Source organism: Vipera berus (genome assembly GCF_964194415.1).
Source record: "Vipera berus genome assembly, chromosome: 5".
NCBI classification, from domain to species: Eukaryota; Metazoa; Chordata; class Lepidosauria; order Squamata; family Viperidae; genus Vipera; species Vipera berus.
This window is the reverse complement of record NC_138207.1, coordinates 47,908,637-47,922,050: the sequence shown is the minus strand read 5'-3', so window position 1 is coordinate 47,922,050 and position 13,414 is coordinate 47,908,637.

The following is a 13,414-nucleotide window of genomic DNA, read 5'->3' as shown; positions in this document are numbered from 1 at the left end:
GGCAATGTCCATTTTGCTCTATGAATTCATGGAGTCCTAACCCTAACCCTAGTTGGGTTTGCACCACTAATGTGATTTTCCCAAATATTTTACCCTGAAACATTGGTGATGTTCATTTTGCAGAGAAAATTCATGGAGACATAGCTCTAATCCTAAATGGAATTGCCCTTCAAAGGATTTTGTCATTTGTTTTCCTAGAAAAACTAAGTCAGGGTCCTTGTAAGGATAGAAATGCCTACAGGCATGTTGGCGATATCCATTTTAGTCACTGAATTCATGGAGACCTAACTCTAACCCTGCCCAATGAGGTTTTCCTATATATTTTCCCAGGAAACATAGATAAGGCTGGCTCAAAAAGTCAGCACTTTTCTAAATATATTGATGTGTTATGAATCCATTGGCCATGTCCATTTTGCTCTCTGAATTCATGGAGCCCTAACTATAACCCTAAGTGGATTTTCCCTGCAATGGTATTTTCCCATGTATTTTACCAGTATGTTTTTTATTTTATTGCAGTTTCCAAAAGTCAGCGCCCTCCTAAGCACACCGATGCACTATGAATCCTTCGTCTATATTTATTTTGTTTTCTGAATTCATGGAGCCCTAACACCAACCCTAAGGGGATTTGCCCCTCAATGGTATTTTTTCCATTTATTTTCCCAGGAAACTTAGATAAGGCAGGATCGAAAAGTGAGCACTCTCCTAAGCATACCATGGCTCAGGGGCAGTGCAGTGGCTCCATGGCTAAGATGCTGGTTTGTTGGTTGGAAAAGTGACAGCTCAGGTTTGGGACCCGAATGCCATGTGACAGTCATCTTCTGTTCTAGCTCCACCTCCTGCCAATGTTGCAGTTTGAAATCATGTAAATGCTAGTTGATATATATGTACTATTTCAGTGGTAAAGGTAACAGCACTCCGTGATGTCATGCTGGCCACATGACCATGGAAACATCTTCAGACAATGCTGGTTCAACTGCCCTTGATATGGAGATAAGCACTGCCCCCTACAGTCAGCAATAACTAAAAGGTAAAGGTTCCCCCGCACATGCATGCTAGTTGTTTCCAACTCTAGGGGCCAGTGCTCATCTCCGTTTCAAAGCCGAAAAGCCAGCGCTTGTCCGAGGACGTCTCCGTGGTCATGTGGCCAGCATGACTAGACGCCAAAGGTGCACGGAACGCTGTTACCTTCCCACCGTAGTGGTCCCTATTTTTCTACTTGCATTTTACATGCTTTCGAACTGCTAGGTTGGCAGAAGCTGGGATGAGTAACAGGCGCTCACTCTGTTACGCGGCACTCGGGATTCGACCCCGCCAAACTGCCGACCTTCTGATCGACAAGCTCAGCATCCTAACCCACTGAGCCACCACGTCCCTTCAGCAATAACTAGCTGAGTAAAATCTGCAAGGACTCTTTTACCTATGTTTAAGACGAGGGTGGCTCAGTGGGTTAGGACGCTGAGCTTGTCGATCAGATGGTCGGCAGTTTGGCGGGTCGAATTTCGAGTGCCGCGTAACAGAGTGAGTGCCTGTTACTCGTCCCAGCTTTTGTCAACCTAGCAGTTCGAAAGCACGTAAAAATGCAAGTAGAAAAATAGGGACCACTACGGTGGGAAGGTAACAGCGTTCCGTGCACCTTTGGCGTCTAGTCATGCCGGCCACATGACCATGGAGACGTCCTCGGACAAGCGCTGGCTCTTCGGCTTTGAAATGGAGATGAGCACCGGCCCCTAGAGTTGGAAACGACTAGCACGCGTGTGCGGGGGAACCTTTACCTTTACCTTTAAGACGAGGGTGAAAGATGCACCTAAAAAAAGGCTCTCCCCATGCATAACTATTGTTGTAAATCTTACAAAGCACCACACAGGAATTTAATCTTATTAGCAAATTGGAAGATGGGACTGAGTCAGAGGGAGGAGCTTGTTAACTTGAACTTCAGTAAGGCATTTGATAAAGTAGACCACAACCTACTATTTGACAAGATAGAAATATGTGAACTGGGCAGCATCACCACCAGATGGATTCTTAACTGGCTGACCAACTGTACCCTACATGTAGTCCTTAATGGACCTTCATATAGACATTTGGAGATGACAGCAAGCCGGCAGGAGTAGCCAGCACTTCTGAAGATAGGCTCAATATACAGAGAGACTTGAACACTGGGCTCTGTCTAACAAAATGAAATTCAAGGGTAAGAAAAATAAGGTTCTATATTCAGGCAAGAAAAACCAAATGCACAGGTATAGAATAGGTGATAAGAGGCTCAACAGTAGTAGCTGCAAGAGGGATCTTGGAGTCCAAGTGGACTCTTAAATATGAGCCAGCAGTGTGCTGCAGCTGCCAAAAAAGCCAATGCAGTCCTAGGCTGCATTAACAGAGGGATACTTGTAGAATCACATGAAGTGTTTAGTGCCACCATCCAGTTTTGGTCATCATGATTAAAAAAAAAGATGTTGAGAGTCTAGAAAGACTGCAGAAAAGAGCAACAAAGATGAATAGGGGACTGGAGGCTAAACTAAATGAAGAACGGTTGCAGGAAATGGGTATGTCTAGTTTAATGAAAAGAAGGACTAGGAGTGCCATAAAAGCAGTGTTCCAATATCTCAGGGGCTGCCACAAAAAAGAAGGGGGGTTCAACCTATTCTTCAAAGTACCTGAAGGCAAGACAAGAAACCAATCAAGGAGAGAACCAACCTAGAACTAAGAAGGAATTTCCTGAAAATTAGAATAATTAATCAGTGGAACAACTTGCCTCCAGGAGTTGCGGGTGCTCCAACACTGGAGGTTTTTTAAAAAGGGATTGGTACAACCATTTGTCTGAAATGGTATAGGATTTCCTGCCTGAGCATGGGGTTTGGACTACATGACCTCCAAGGTCCCTTCCAACTCTGTCATTCTGTTATCAGGTCACCTGATATATTCAAAGTGCTAACCAGATTCAGATCGGGAATATTATTATTTCTCTTTAGCAGACTTGTGATATTAGACCAGTGTTTTCAAAGTTGATAAATATAAGATGTATGGACTTCACTTTGCATGGACTTTCCCTTTGCCCATTCACTAGCCAGTTTTGGGAACCTACGCTCATTCCGCCGGGACCTGAAGACTTGGCTCTTTGAGCTCTCTGACCCAGGCTGAGAATTTTAACTGGGGTTTTATTTTCAGGGATAATTTAATCTTTTAATTCTCTTTTAACTTTGTATTTTATATTGATGTGATTTTAAAATGCCCTGTAAACCGCCCTGAGTCCTTGGGGGGGGGGGGAAAGGGCGGTATATAAATCTAATAAAATCTAAATCTAAACTGAACTCTCTGCCTTTTTTCCCCCACGTTTGAAAAAAAAAACACACTATGCTAAACCTAATCATACTTAAAGGAATCGAATTCCTAACGCAATGAAACTTCAAGTCGTTATTTTACCACCACCCCCGCCCCCCCCCCCACACAGAGAAAATGGTATTATTCAAAATACAAACTATGAAATAAAATAATTAACTCTTGGAAGTCCTGTGCAACACTGAAAGAGGTTTGAGTGAGGCAGCCAACCTGCCACGCCAAACATAACCCCGAGTGCCTCTTTGGTGGAAGAGCAATAGTATTTCTTTGACTCGTGCCCACCCCCCTCCTCTCCACGCAGCAGCCCTTGGGAAGGGCCATTAAAGGGCTCTCCTTCTCCAAGCAGCCGTCAGCGCCTTCCGAAAAAGCGCGCCTGCTCTCCCAAACAAACCACAAGGACTTTGGATGATGGAGCTGGCGCCGGCACATTCCCCAAAGAGCTGAGAAGAACTTTAGGCAGGTGTGGGAGCGGGGGGGGGGGCGGCGCAGCGGGGGAAATCCGATCACCTGCAGACAAGGCGCGCCCCAGGAAGAAGAAATCCCGGCAGAGAGCAGGGAAGGCAGCCGGCTCTTTTCGCAGAGCCGAGGAAAAGGCCGAGTGGGAGCCTCGCTGGATTCTCGCAGGGGTCCCCTGCCTCTTTACCGGCGCCCCGCAGAGAGCAGCGCTTCGTAACAGTTCAACAGGCGTGGTCAAGGAAAACCTGTAAAAAAGCTGACCCGGTTGAACTTCTGCTGTCCAATCCCTGCGAAAAGTAAGCGCACCCGACGGCGATGGCACAGCGCTGGGCCACAGCGAAGAGGAGAGAAAGCAGACGAGTCCTGCTCTTAGGCCAGTCTTGTCTGCTGCAGCCCAAGTACCGTACATAAAGTGGATTGGAGTTTCAGGAATGTCCCAAAGGTGCTTTTTTTAAAAAAAAAAAAAATCCCATTTATATCCCGCCCTTCTCCGAAGACTCAGGGCGGCTTACAATCTTAAGAAGCACAAATCAATGTGCTTTAGCAATAGCCTTCGTTCTATGTATATGCCTGCTTATTAGGGCTTTCGCCCCGACCGGCGTTTTTACAAAGTCCCAAGCGGCGTTTTTACAAAGTCAGCTTAATTGCCCCCAACAATCTGGGTCCTCATTTTACCTACCTCGGAAGGATGGAAGGCTGAGTCAACCTTGAGCCTGATGGGACTCGAACCTGCACTAATTGCAGGCAGCTGGTGTTACTTCCCCCCCCCCAGGCAGCTGGACTTTCTTTTTTCAGGAGTTTCAGGAATGTACACCGGTCAAAGGTAAAGCTGAAGGCAATATAGGGTAAGGCAGAGTGGACCCTAGACCAGGGGTAGGCAACCTCGGCTCGTTTATGACTCATGGACTTCAACTCCCAGAATTCCTGAGTCAGCATAGCTGACTCAGGAATTCTGGGAGTTGAAGTCCATGAGTCATAAACGAGCCGAGGTTGCCTACCCCTGCCCTAGACGGTCCTTGGATGAACCCCCAGCCGTGTGCGCAGGAAGAAAGTCTGCCGTTCCCGACGCTCCCCTAATACGCTGTAGTGACTGCACAACTCACGATTGGCTGACCTTCCAGCAGCCTCACTCTCGCCCTGCCTAACGGTGTAGAGCCGGAGGAGCGGAGCTCTGCGGAAGGAGTGGGGAATCTTAAGCTTGACTTTGAGCCTGCTGGGAATGCCCCGATCTGGAGTATATGGGGCAGCCGCCATCCTACGCCTTAGCCCCGGTGCAGACGGTTCCTCTCTTGGGCGCATGAGGCCTGCTTGCCTCCTTTTTGTGTCTCGCGCGGCAGGGCATTCCTCTAAACGCCGCGTGTGAACGACCCTTCCAGAAACACGCCAATCGGTAAGCGGCGGAGAGTCGATAGTGAGCGAGCCCTTGTCAGCTTCAGCTTCCCAGGGGAACTTTATTTCAAATAAACCAACCAACCAACCAACGAACAAATAAATAAATGTCTGGAAGCTGGTACGGCGGGAGCTAACCTGCATACCTGCTGCTACGTCCGGACAGCAGGGCAGTTTTGAAGAAGAACTTAGAAGAATTCGAAAGTTAACGTAGTTTTCATCGTAGTAAAAACAGTGTATTTAACGGTACACTTAAGATTTTAACTTTTCTCTATCCACTACTCACAGCTTTTGGCTCCGATTAAAAAAGCATCGAGAAGGTGGAAGAATTTACATTTTTACCGTGGGAGCGAGCCCGTATTACCAAAGAGCGCATACGTGAGACGTGTAGTAAAAGCCTCCTCCTTCAAACTGTGTTAACAATTACAAATGTAGTTGCCACAAGTGGAAAACTATGGAATAAAATAGGGAAAGTGTACAGTTGGGGGAAAAAAAACAAATTCAACGTGGCAGGATCTTAATGGGTATTTCTCCCCCCCTCTTCTTTTTCCACTTTCTGCGCGCACGCACACACGCACGCACACACACACACACACCCCTCTTCTTTCGGGGGGCGGAGGAATCTGTGCATTGGGCGACGCAGACTAGGCGCGATCTTTGGTTTAAATTGAATCTGACATCGAACAAAAACAGCCTTGCAAATATTTATTCGGAGCTTCTGAGAAGCCGCGGCTTGGGTTCCCTGGGACACTTGAGCTCACCCCGAGGAGAGCTGCGGGCAGCAGGAGAGGCGGTGGGGCTCCGCGTCCTAAGTGAAGAGGCGGGGGAAGTGGGGCTGAACAGATGCTCTTCCCAATAAGATCGTCTCCCGATCACTTAGCGGCGGCGGCAAGGCAAAGGCCATCTGGCCTGTTATTCTATAGCGGGGAAGGGCTGTATTTGGGGGGCCCGGGACCAACTGGGAATTGAAGCGTTGTTATAACACAAGCACGGGATACACGTATCTATGAAGCGCACGTCGAGAGGGAGGAATAATGCTAATTTTAAATTCTTTCTGAAGGAATCGCAAATATTTTCACAATCACAAAAGAATGTATCTCGAATCTCTTCCTTCCATACTCCGGTTCATGGTTAGTCACCACCATTACATTTTCTGCCCCGAATTTTTTGATCCAGAGCCATAGCACTTATTGGATGTTTTCTGCTAGTGCAGCTAGAAAACTTAAAATTAGGTATTCATCTCTGTAGTAATCTTGTCCAAAGTGATGGCTTGTAGATAAATTGCACTATAGTTCCCATCATTCCTATTTTTGGCCATGTTGGCCAATAATACGGGATTGTAGGTCCAGTTAGGGAAAGCAGTGCGGAGGCCTCTAGGGAAGAGGATGATTATCTTGTTTTCATATATTTTCGACAACTTCAACTCACTGCATATCTGAGAATATTTCACTAAAGAAAACAATTTCACTAAAGAAAAACAAACTCATAAATTACAGTTTCCTTTACACACATAGGGGAAGATTATGGATGAAGTGCTCATAGGCTTTCATCAGAAAGGACAAATCGGATGTATTACAATTACGTTTATAATTCACATTCAATGCCATGAACAGTTGGATTACTTCACTGATTAACTGATGGATCCTTCCAGCATTTTTAACTGAAAAGTCTACTAATTCTGCGACATATCAGACTATACAGTGGATAGATCTATACAGTTTAGCAATATAATTGTACCGCTAATTTGCCCGCTAATTTGCCCACGAAGGAGATCATTTTAAACCCATTGTCTAAATTCGTATCCTTCCTTCTAAAAACTGGATTCCTCTGAGTCAGGTAATGAAATGGCTTCAAGTCGGAACTTCCAAGGATGCTGCAGGAAAAACGGAGCCCGCTTCATACAGGTGTCGCCTCAGGACCAACTATTTCTCGGACGAAGGATTAAATTGATTTTCTTCCTCAGCGATTTTCATCCAAAAGATATCGCTGGCCACTCATTTCTTCTTCTTTCCCCAAATTTTTGGTTCCTTATTTGTTGATTTTATCGCAGCATCTCCCACAAACGACTAAAAACACTCCAAAATAACTCTGAAGCGAAAAGTGGACGGTAGCCTCTTCGCTCGTTCGGCCACCAGCCGCCCCGGGAAGTTAGGCGGCGTTTAGACCCGGTCTGGTCTTGGCTTCGCTCATTCCTTAGTCCTCCCGCGGCCTGCCCAGTTCGTCCACGAATCTTCTCTAAAGGATCTTCCCGACCTGGTGGGGGAACATTTCATTTTAATTATTTACCTGTTAGCGAGAGGGCTACATCCCCTTTCTTCAAGCTCTCCCCTCCCCTTTTTTTTCAAGCTCTCCCCTCCACCTCCTGGAGGGGAGCTAATGGTTCTGTTCCTTTGGGCCGACGAGCCTTCTAAATCTGGCCAGCAGATCATTTCATTAAAATTTAATGTCCGTCAATTGCCTGACATAAAAAAGATAGACTCGGATCCCATCTAAAATATTAATACTTTAATGCTTGCAGTGAAATAAGCCAGGCCCCCGAGGGCCCTAAATCAATTCTCCAGAAGGCTCTTCTCGTTTGGCCACCGGCTCGGAGACATTTTTCTTACGCCGTTATTAACTTCTGTCAGTCGCTTGCCCAATTAGTGCTCGCGAGAGGAGGAAAAGGCTTCCTCGAAGGGAGCAAGCGGGCGAACCGCTCCGCTCCGGACAAACCCAACGCCACGAGCGAGGCCCGCGGCGAACTCTGGGCCGCAGGAGAGCCCCGGGCAACAGTGGCCAGCCAGCTTCCTAGGACCACCGGAGGAAAAAGAGAAGCAAGGAGACGGCGGCGCTCACCTCTCTGGCGTCCAGGAACAGCTTCCTCCAACCCGAAGATCTCCAGTCGTTTTCGACTCCAATTCCCATCACCTCAGCCTGCCCTGGCTCTGATCTTGGTGAAGAGGAGTGCTGGTAGTTGGGCCCAATGAATGTACCTGTGGTAGGGGTTGGAGGAGGCTGCAGTAGCCTAAGTCACATACATACATACATACATACATACATACATACATACATACATACATAATGATGATAATGATGATGATGATGATGATGATGGCGGCAGCATTCCGAAACAGGTCTTAGGAAGAAGTCTTAGAGGCACCGGTTCAAAATCTATACCCCCTGTAAAAAGTCTGTTATAAACTAGTAAGACAGTGCCTGTGCAAGAGTTCAGGACAAAACCAATATGCAATGGATTGTACCACTTGTGTTTTCCCAATCCTGGGGAGCAGCGTGATACTTCACCATCCTGAACTTGTGTACTCAGAAGAAAATGCCACGGAATTCCGTGGCACTCTTTTGGAAGAGCCTTCTTTTGGGTGAGCACTTGCTCACTTACTGGGTGAACAGCATTATAAAGTTTCAGTCTGGGCCAATGACTGAACCTTGAACTCATGGCCCTTGGACAGACCTCTCTGACCAAAAGAAGTGATAGAAAAGTTATGTTTCCACAGCAGAAAACGAATAAATAAATGTGCGTGGTTTTAATATTATTAAGAATCACTGCAAGGGATTTATGTCCATCTGTGCTCTCTAGCCGGTTTCAAAATAGTTTGAAAAATGAACTACTATAATCATTCTTCAAAAATAAGAGAGTTCATGATCTCAAGCCATTGTTTTTCAGACTTTTGAAACCCAAAGTCCAGATGGGAGACTCTTTCCAAGCAACTTTTCCCACTTCTGGGTTCTTAACTGAAGACGAAATAGAAATGGAATGAAAGCAGCCCTTGTAAACTGGGCATCTTCCCAGCAAAGGAGAAAATGCTGTCATATTTGGGATTATTTACACAAGTATATCAAATACAGGCACAGTTGTATTGTATAATGAAAGATTATTTGAGTGCCAAAAGACTGTCCTATATATGGCACTCAGCCTTGCTCCTGGTTGCTGAGATGATCTTCCAATTACTTTATGCTTTTCAAACTTACAGTATGCTTCTTCCCCCCCCACCTCCCAGTTTTGCAGAAGAGAAAAAACATTGTTCTGTCCGCAGTTCTAATCAGAAAGGCTTTGCTTGTGCCACTCTGATATTCTGAGTATTAAAGGAATTTAATCTTTTCCACCATAAACTTCTTCAGATGCTAGTTTAGCAGACGTAGCACACTGTTTTATAAAATCATTTTAATCTGAAATTTCTTGAAACTACCGCAGCATCTGGTCAATTTTAAGACAGCCAAAAGTTCTTTGGCAAGAAAGATGGGGAGAAGGAAGGAGCTGAGAGCAAGCAAGCATGCACTCAAAACAAAACTTCGTGTGTTGATGTGTTGAACTGAAACTTCCTCCATTTGCCCCCTTCTGACTAATGCTGAACACATCGTTTACCCCCCCCCCAAAAGGAAAAAATAAATAAAATTTAATTCAGGTGTGTGTATTCATTTTAGAAGTATCTATGGTTTGCTTTAAACGTTGCTGCAGAAAAGAAGAGTTTTGGAAGCAGACAGCTACTAGAATATAATGGTATTGAAGAGCATACTGATACTGATAACTCTGCTGAAGAATAGTGAGACTTTCTATGAGAACCGTGGGAATATATTTGCAATGAAAGTTGTATTTTTACTACCATCACCACAAAAAAAGGCGTTCAGTTTTAGTTTGGAAGAAACATTTGGAATTAAATTTATTGTGAATTTTGTCCTTGATTTCCATAACAAACATAACAAACACAGTAACATAATTATAGTTGGAGAGGAAGGCATCACTTGTTTTTAAAAATTGGTTGGATTGAAAAGATGAGAAGTTTTTCCAGACAGTTGAATCCCAATCCTGCCAATATCAAACCTAGTCTAAACTCTGTTAAAGTTAGTGAAAATTCCTCCAGACTAAGGCACAGTGTACAAATACTTTTTAATTTTATACATACAGTTCTACAAAGGCACTAATGAACCCACGTGAGTGATGGAGGAATCTCTTGGGCTCGAGTAAAATCTGTTCCTTCTGTCTGATCTGCTCTTGCTGAAGTGGTGCTAAAGTTGAGCCACTCCACTTGGGAATTTGGTGCCAATTAGGTTCCAGCAATTGCAGATGTCTCTGAATATAGAATTTTGGATCAACTGGAGGGTATTTTTTAGTCATTTTAAACTACTTTGACAACTCTATTACATCTTACTTGCTTTGATTATAATTAGTGCTATTGTTGTTATTCTAAACAATATTCAGGCACGGCACAGATCTACAGGATTGAGAAAGATGTAGTCAAAAATGTTTTGATTCAAATTAACCAAATTTTCTGTCCTGCTTAACTCCCCTACCCACCCAACCAATTAATTAATGTCACGAAGTTGCATACCAATTTATAGATTTCAAAAACATGCCACCAATTTCCTAAGGGAAAGAGATTCCAAACAAATGCAAAAGGAAGCTGCTGCAACCTTATGATATACAAAAGTAAAAGTAGAGGGGACAAAAAAAAATAGCCACAGGAAGAGAGTTCTGGTTGCAATGAACGCAGCACCCAGCAAAAAAATTGCTATGAACCCTGAAAGTCAGTAAGCCTAAAAAAGGGTTTCTCTCAACCAACTAAAGAAAATGATTTCAGTGTCTATATACTGTGTATGTCTCAACTGATTTTGAAAATAAAACACATCTACTTTGCCATCCTGCATTTTAAAAGTAAATATTATGCATATGTCACTTCAAATTACAATGTCAGTAATTTTGGCTTGTGTTCACTCACTTGAAGGTTCATGAGTGGTTGAAACCGGTGGGGGAAACGTGAACAAACATAGGTGAATACTTACGGAAGGACCTACTTTGTTGATTTTGAAATTGTTTGATAATCTATCATTTGATCTATATAAAATGTCAGGGTAATTGATGTGTGTGGATGTGTGTGTGAACATCGCAAAGTCAAAGTGTCAAATGATTTCTGGTAGTCATAGCAGCTGTTGAACATAGACCCAATTTCCATCAGAGCTAAAGGAAAGGATCCTCCTGGCTACTATTTTAAATGCTTTTAACCTAGAATTAACATTAAAATGCAAATTGTTTCCCCAGGTTTCTTAAAGAACATTGTATGAGGGATTGATTGTAGAAGGGGCAGCACCATTAAATAGTGTAGATTCCCAGCTCTGGGAGATGAGGATTCTAATTTACTCTTAATATTGGAAACACTTTCAGAAGAGCCTTGATAATTATTGTATCAATAATTTGTACCAAGGATCTTCATTTGCCCTTGACTTTATTCTTTTCTGCCTCCAGCACAACTTACCACAGATTGAAAGAAACTGCACATTGATTGTAGTGAAGCAACTAGGAAAGTGAACACCAAGGCCCAGCTCCTCCTCCCACCTGCTTTCTAGTTCCCCCCCCCTTTCCCATGAGCATCTTCTGCTTCTTTCAAGAGCTGTAGAATAAGTCTTGCCTCCCCACACAAACCATTCAGGCTGGGAGTCCACCTTAGGGCTCACTCCCATCCCTCTCCATGGAAAGCACTGCCTATTAATAGAACTGCACGCAGCTAATAAGCAGAGGGGGCTCGGATAGCAAATGCTGAGGGCCTACGTTGTTTGCAAAATGGAAGAAGGATGGAGGTAAGGGAGGATTCCGGAATCTGCAGCCAGCCCCAAATGTCTGAGAGGGTTTCTTTTTCCTGATTCCAAAGGAAACCAAAAAGATTTTCCTGGATTTTCCATCTTTTGGACCTGTTATCAGGGAGAGGGGACCAGATACAGAGACAACTAAGAACTGAGTAACTTCTGGAGATGATCCACCTCACCCTTGCTGAAATTTTTACTTCCACACTTAACACATAGTCATATGCAGCAATTAGGTGGGGCCATTAATGAAGAGTTTGTATTCTGTGCCTCTGAGTAGACAGACACACAAACTTCTCCTAATCAGATCAGAAAAAAATTGATAGAACTAGGTAAATAGGAGATGGCTACCAAATATGTTTTCCTCTTGTCTCTCTGTTCCCCCCCCCCACTGTACAATCTTGCGGATGAGGATGAGGATTATAAGCAGTAGTAGTCATCTTTTGGGCCATTTCATTTTTGTACAGAAAAACCATTCAATGTGTTACTTCTTATGGTCAACGCAACGTTGTGAAATTTCTTCCAACATGCATCCTTAATATTTTTATATTTCGATTTCCTCCCTTCCAAAGAGCCAAAATATTAAGTGGGTATTTTCTCCTTTTTCTTTTATCTAAAAGTGGGGCTTTAGTGAATGAGGTTAGGGCAAAAAGTGCTGAGATGTTTAAAGCATACCGATTTCTATAGAAATTTATCCCGAAAACTTTCCGAAAATATATGCTTTGGAAAGACTCAATCAATTAAAAGAAAATGGTTCTCTACTCTGCAGAGACTAGAGTCTAGGCAGCAGCCAGGAGTCAACAGTAACTTGAAGGCTCACACTACTCTCGCACGCTACTCTTGCCCGGTATTGAGGACACTTAATGATAAGCGGTTCTGGCCCAAATTAAGTCCAGGGATGATGATTATGATCTTTTAGACTTAAGAATTTCCCCTACTTTGTGTGGGTCGAAAAGAAAAAAAAGGAAAAGAAAGGAAAGGAAAGGAAAGGAAAGGAAAGGAAAGGAAAGGAAAGGAAAGGAAAGGAAGAAGACAGGGGAAAGAGGGAAGGTGCAAGACAACAGCTATGACGAGGGAATTCTTTTTTGTTTTTTTAATAGGAGCGAACACACGTGGCGCTCAAAGGTTCAAAACAGCGGAGCAAACGCTTCGGAGGCAACAGTTTCCGCGGGGAATTAGAACAGAGGACCGAGAGCCTTGCACTTTCACTGCCCACCCGCCCCTTGCTTTCCGCGCGTGGTCGGCTGATTTGCTACTGCCAGGCTCCCGGTTAGTTTTTTGCTGGGAGAAGCTGCTTGGCTTCCGTCTCTTTCTCTCCCTCCTCGCTTCTCGGGGCTCCACCAATGGGGCAGCAGGCCTAGCAGCGCCAGGCTTTGGGCCAACGTGATTGATGCCCTCGGAAAGAGGCGAGAGAGGGAGCCCACGGGCGCGCATGTTCCCCCTCCTCACCCTCCCTCCTCCTCCTCCTCCTCCTCCCCCCGCTTTTCCTTCCTCCGCTTCCGGCCGTCTTTTACCTCTTCGGGAGTAAGTGAAGCGAGACCAGAAAAGCTGCGCGTATTTTTAAAAAATCTCTAGCTTTGAATCCGGAGGAGGAGGAGGAGGAGGAGGTGGTGGCGGTGGCGGCGGAGGAGGGGGGGAAGTCGCCCTCTTTGGGGTGGCTCTCGGC